At 44.8% G+C, this 6,667-nt stretch overlaps 1 long non-coding RNA gene across 1 annotated transcript in view; it reads right to left on the minus strand.

The window, feature by feature from the left end:
* Nucleotides 1-1,942: 1,942 nt before the first annotated feature.
* Nucleotides 1,943-6,667, minus strand: part of LOC105509325 — a 9,838-nt gene continuing 5,113 nt past the window's right edge. Inside the window, exon 3 of the long non-coding RNA XR_001001417.1 lies at nucleotides 1,943-2,176. This is a non-coding gene — a long non-coding RNA (uncharacterized LOC105509325). The remainder of the gene's footprint in view (nucleotides 2,177-6,667) is intronic.

The raw sequence follows: 6,667 nt of genomic DNA on the forward strand, positions 1-6,667 counted from the left end.
GTGTGTGTGTGTGTGTGTGTGTGTGTGTGTGTGTGTGTATATAGTATATTCTAGGATGCAGGCAGGGCACAGTGGCTCTTGCCTGTATTCCTAACACTTTGGGAGGCCAAGGCAGGAGGACCACTTAAGCTCAGGGGTTTGAGACCCACTTGGGTAACAAAGCGACACCTGCCTCTACAAAAAAATTCTTAAAAATTAGCTGGGTGCAGTTGCAGTGCACCTGTAGTCTCAGATACTTGGGAGGCTAAGGTGGGAGGCTAAGGTGGGAGGATTGTGTTGAGTCCAGGAGCTTGAGGCTGTAGAGAACTGTGATGGTGCCACTGCACCCCAGCCTGGGTGACAGAACAAAACCTTGTCTCTAAAAAGATTTTTTAATTATCGAATTTAAAAAATTCTGTCCTGCTAAACTATAATATGCTTTAGGGAAGTCGTATTTTTTATTCTCTCCCACCCTTCCATTGGCCCTTGGCTGTTGTTTAGGAGATAATGTTGATTAATTTGTTGACTGACCCTCTAAGATATCAACATCAATTGTTTTAAAATCTTAGTTTATAGAAAAAATGTTAGCCTAAAGACTGACTCCATTTGTCCCTCACACAAAAGCCAAGAGTTTCTATAAGATTTAGGTTGTATAGGCCAGGCGCCTATATATCTATATATACGTGTGTGTGTGTATCTCTCCAGGAAGAGAGAAATGTAATAATTTATAGGCAACATAGAATACATTGTTCTGTGGTAGCAGAACTCTTTCCTATGGAGTGTTGAGGATGACTTGGAAATAGCAGAATTTGGCCTTGCTGGTTGAGGGACTTAGATTATGAAGCACTTACTAGGTGCCAGGCACTGGGCTAAGAACTGGGAACACAAAGATGAGCACTTCATGGGCTCTGTCCCTAAAGGAGTGCTCACAGACTAGTGTGGGTGGCAGATCTGTAAACAGAGAACAGAGCAGAGCCCTGAAAAGAGGAGTGATACCTGTGTGGCTGGGAAGGTGAGCAGGGTGTATGCGGAAAGAGAGAGAGAGACAGAGAGAGAAAGAAACTTCCAGAGGGGCTCCACCGAGGAGGTGGCATTGGGGTTACGTTTTCTCTGTGGGTTTGGAGGAAGAGCATTTTAGACATGCTGACAGTGAGTGCAAAGGCACAGGCAGATGCCACACAGGAAAGACAGGCAAGCATTCAGAGGAGTCCATGTGACTGGGAGAAAGGCTGTACATACCATGTGGTAGCAGACAGTCTGGGAAAAGTGGGCAGGAGAAGGGTCATGAGGGCCCGGGTACCAAATAAAGTATGCATTTCTTTATCTCCTTCTTTCCTTCTTCCCTCCCTCCCTTCCTTCCTTCCTTCCTTCCTTCCTTCCTTCCTTCCTTCCCTCTGTCACCAGGCTGGAGTGCAATGGCACGTTCTCAGCTCACTGCAACTTCTGCCACCCAGGTCCAAGCAATTCTCCTGCCTCAGCCTCCCAAGTAGCTGGGATTACAGGTGCACGCCACCATGCCTGGCTAATTTTTGTACTTTTAGTAGGGACAGGGTTTCACCATGTTGGTCAGGCTGGTCTTCAACTCCTGACTTCAGGTGATCTGCCCACTTTGGCCTCCCAAAGTGCTGGGATTACAGGCATGAACCATGAACCGCCACACCCGACCAAAGTGTGCATTTCTATCTTTTGGGAGATCGAGAGCCAGCCACTATTTTTGAGCAGGAGAGGAGTGGGTTCACGCTTACCTTTCAGAAAGATGCCTCACTGGGAGAAGGGGATCTTATTGCTCCAAGAAGCCAGGGAGACCAGTTGTGGGGCAGATGGGTTGACTGGGGGTGGGGGCACTGAGGCTTTTAGGCAAGGACACGGCAGCAGCTCTCAGAATGCCCACAGCTGTGTGACATGCAAGAGGGACTGCAGGCAGGAGTATTCTTTGAGGCGAAGGAGACTTTTAGAGAAAATGCCCTGTGAAAGCCATTTATTTTAACAAATACTCTTCCATTGCTCTGTTTTTATTCCCCTCAGGTGCAACTTTCTTTCTGGGATTGTGAAAATGGGTGTCATTTCTGTAGCTTTCTGAAGTTTGGGTAAAATTTCCTTTTCCTCTCAGTGGATTCTGTGTAGCAGGAAGCATGAGTTGATTTCAGCTTTTTGTCTTCTGAGACCTACTTCAGAGTGTGTTGCTGCTGATCCGAGGCTGAAAGGAAGGTCTGTGATGTCACAGGCTGCGAATTTTCTAGAAACATGTTCTGAGATCAGCTGGCACAATTGTGTTTGTTTTAAAAACAAAAACATCTCAGGGGCCGTCCCCACATTCTGCATAATGGGACCCTTCATCCCACTGCCTTGATGGTTAATCCCGACAACTCAGAACACCCCACTAACCAAGGTGTTATGAGGTAACTCTCTCCTCACAGGAAAAACTACTCTGTAAGAAAAGGGCACTGAAGGAAGTGGCTTTTGTTCTAATGCCGAATTCCGGGGAGGCTGGTGCTTGGAATGCTTACCTCCTCCTGACTTTTTACATGATTTCTCCAGTTCTTGCATTTTATACACCAAAAACAAAATGCAACTTGACCCTGGACTGTTACATGGTGGCCCTGCCAGGCTGGCTGTGGAACTCAGGCTCTGCCGTGCACAGGCTGGTTAGTTGGGAGACTGGAGCAGAGAGCAAATAAGGTCGAGGTCGTGGTTGAAATTCCTATAGAGGCCAATTGGCTGGGCACACCCTGCCCTCCACTCTCTCTGGCCCTGTTCTACAGGGGACTGAGTAAGAGGGTATAGCTGGCTCAGTGCAGTCCAGTACCACTCTCTTAAATCGCATTGCACGTCCCGAATGGCCAGTAAGCAATACAGACTTCAGGCACAATGAGACCTTGCTTAAGCAGCCCTCTGGAAGAAAGCACCATTATACCTTTCAGCTGTGACTTTTTTCAGCCTTCATTAGTGATGTGGAACAGCATTGATTGCAGTAACTTTTCTACTAAACAGAAACATTTGTCTGCTCCAGTCAAAAAAATACCTGCTTTACAGCTTTAATTTGCCCCACAGAACTGCAGGTCCATAAGGTGAGGCTGTTTCCCTTCCCCACTTCCTCTTTCCATGCCTTTTCCTCACTCACTGATGGCCTCTTCTCTTCTGGCAGCACCCGAAGCCTTTTTTCTCCCTATCAAAGCAAGAAAGGCTCTTGGAATGGTTGTTTGCATGCACAGGTTGACAGACTGCCCTTCATGGCAATGATTCCTGTTACCATTACTTCACCCAGACATTGCATGTCAGCGTTTTTTCTAGAAGGCTGTCAGTAGAAGTTGGCAGTTAAGAGTGGGTGGTTTAGAACCAGATCAAAGCCAGGCTGGGATCTGGCCCTGACAGTTACTATCTGTGTGTCTTGGGATAAGAACTTAACCTTGCCAAGCCTCGGTTTCCCTCTCTGTAAAGGAAAGCTCATACTGCAGTTATTGCACGCTAGCTCTCAGCATTGCCTGGCACATGACAAATGTTAGTTATGATTATTTATTAGCTAATTGACACACAGAAGGCTTTATTCTACTAAAGGCCTTATTACAACAGGCTAGCAAGTGGAGATAATTTTTTATTCAGACTTTTTTTTTCTTTTTTTTTTTTTGAGACAAAGTCTCGCTCTGTTGCCCGGGCTGGAGTGCAGTGGCACAATCTCAGTTCACTGCAAGCCCTGCCTCCCGGGTTCCCGCCATTCTCCTGCCTCAGCCTCCCGAGTAGCTGGGACTACAGGCGCCCACCACCACGCCCGGCTAATTTTTTGTATTTTTAGTAGAGACGGGGTTTCACTATATTAGCCAGGATGGTCTCGATCTCCTGACCTCGTGATATGCCTGCCTCGGCCTCCCAAAGTGCTGGGATTACAGGTGTGCGCCACTGCGCCCGGCCTCAAATTTTTTATTATAAAAAATTTCAAATGTGTAGAAAAGTTGAAATAATAGTACAGTTGACACTGAAACCCCTCATCTAGATTCTACAGTTATATACATTTTACCAAATATATGTTTTTTACTAAACTATTTCAATGTAAGATACAGACATCATCCCTAAATACTTCAACACACATCTCTTGAAAATAAGAACATCCTTTGACATACTCACAGTAACCTTTATTACACTTAAGAAAATTAATGATAATTATCTAATATCCCCTGGTTCCCAATTCCCAAATCATATAAAATTTTCCAAAATGTTTCCCAATATGTCTTCTAACAAATCTGTGTGTGCGTGTGTGTGTATGTGTGTGTGTGTGTGTTTAAAAATTTCAGTAGCTTTTGGGGTACAAATGGTTTTGGGTTACGTGGATGAATTGTATAGTGGTGATGTCTGAGATTTTCATACACCCATCACCCAAGTAGTGTACGTTGTACCCAATATGTAGTTTTTATCCCATACCCCTCTCTCATCCTCCCCCTTGTGAGTCTCCAAAGTCAATGGACTTTGGATGTTTTTTTTCAAACAAGATCCAATCAAAATTCTTACTTTGCATTTGGTTGTGATGTCTCTATTTTATTTTATTCTAGAGCAGTGGTGTGGGGAAATTTTGAGAACAACATTGTTACTGAAATCAGCTATTGGCTGCCAGGTGGAAATGGCTGCTGCCTCCACTGAGGCACACTGGGCCCTGCCACATTTATTAACACAGGCTCTGTGATATGGTTGCATAGTTTGCTTTGCTGAACTTGTTGGTTACTAGCTTTACTGCTTAATGACTGGACATTAGAGACTCTTCTGTTATTTTTATATTCCCACCACCTCCACAGCACCTAACACACAGGTGGTCAATAAAAGTGGATGGAAGGGGCCAGGCGCGGTGACTCATTCCTGTAATCCCAGCACTTTGGGAGGCCAAGGCGGGCAGATCACAAGGTCAGGAGTTCGAGACCAGCCTGACCAACATGGTGATCTCTACTAAAAATACAAAAATTAGCCGGGTATGGTAGAATGCACCTGTGATCCCAGCTACTCAGGAGGCTGAGGCAGGAGAATCGCTTGAACGTGGGAGGCAGAGCTTGCAGTGAGCCGAGATTGTGCCACTGCACTCCAGCCTGGGCGACAGAGGAAGACTCCATCTCAAAAAGAAAAAGAAAGTGGATGGAAGGGAAGGAGGTGAGGGGAAGAAGGAAGAAAAAGGAGAATGGGAAAGAGGTAGGCACTGGCAGGCACCTTCTTCCATGCCCAGTGGGTGCCTGGAGAGTCACACTGTGCCCTCCTGGGAAGCACCCACCCTCCTTTGATTTGGGGAAGATGATTCCATGTAGGATGTGCCTTTTGTCCAAATAGGCCTTCTTCCTTCACATTCTCCTTTCCCTCTTTCCCACCCTCCTTACCTGAGCACTAGTTGGGATCCCTCAGACCTTCTGCTAACTTCAACTTAGTCTTTTCCTCTCTTCCCATATACAAGATTAACATTTGACATTATTTTAAAAGTAATCTATAATAGATTATCTTTTCCTACAATCACACTCATTGTCCCAATTCCTTGGAAGGTAATTCCCACATAATTTATGATCAGTAGTTAAATTCCTGACCACAATGAACCATGAGGAATATATACTGTGTTCAGAGGGATGGCGTGGTATCCATAAGGGAGCATCTGCTGAAGGGAGAGCGCGGACACATGGGGGTTAGCCTACAAAGCCAAGGGGAGCTGTCCTCCAAACACAACCAACAGAGTTCAGCTCAGGTTTAAGGGTCAAACTATTGCTTCTATTCTGTGTGGAGAGAACAATGACTGAATTGGCTGGAATAGACCAAAGGTGGTAAAGTGAACTTTCTCCACACCTCATCTCTAATCTCTAAAATTTTGACTTAAACAAAATTTGAGTTAAAAATTTTGAGCAGATATAGGGAATGAATGCAAGAAGCTCTTGATTATCTATGTGGTGGACTGGCTCATTTTCATTCCAGGCTGTCCTACCACTCTACCACTTCTCCGTGCTGAGAAGTAGTTGGCGTCTATTCAAAGTACACAGGCCATTTAATTATTAATCGGAGCAAAACATTATTAGGGAAGTTAAACTGTTGAGTAGGTGTGTGTGTGTACACACGTGGATACTTTCTTGATTATCCGGCTGTTCTGTTTTGCCTTTTGCCTTTCTGGGTTCCTGCCCCTCTCCATTTGTGGTGATACCTGTAAGGTGATTATGCCCCTGAATTCCTAAGAGCTTTATGGTCCCTCTCCCATTCTCCTTGGATGTGTGTGGAAATGTTTGTCAGCAAGGGCGGACCGGGGAGTGTTCATGTACACAAGAAGTGACTGACCTTGGCCGCTGAGTGGAGCATGTATTTGTGACCAGGAAAAGGTTCAGTGTTTGTGTTTGATGATAGTTTTATGTCCTGCTGTCAGTACATAGGACTTTATAGGGGTTTCTGATGACCTAGGGCTCCAGGTACCATCATGATTATTTGGCCAATGATTTTAATGGGCCCACATAAACTTATTCTGTTTTTATACTAATAACAGAGAAGGAGATGTTGGAAGATTAAATATAGAGGAGGATGGGCTTTAGCTTCACTGTTCAAGGCCATTGGGAATTATTCTGCAGAATTCGATCCAGCCTATTCTCATTATTTCCTTCTTCCCATGACTTTGATTATTTCCTTATTCTTCCTTCCTCCTTTTTCCTTTCTTCTTTTTCTTCTTCTTCTTCTTTTTTTTTTTTTTTTT

This window comes from Colobus angolensis, unplaced genomic scaffold (assembly GCF_000951035.1).
Source record: "Colobus angolensis palliatus isolate OR3802 unplaced genomic scaffold, Cang.pa_1.0 Scaffold100, whole genome shotgun sequence".
Lineage (NCBI taxonomy): Eukaryota > Metazoa > Chordata > Mammalia > Primates > Cercopithecidae > Colobus > Colobus angolensis.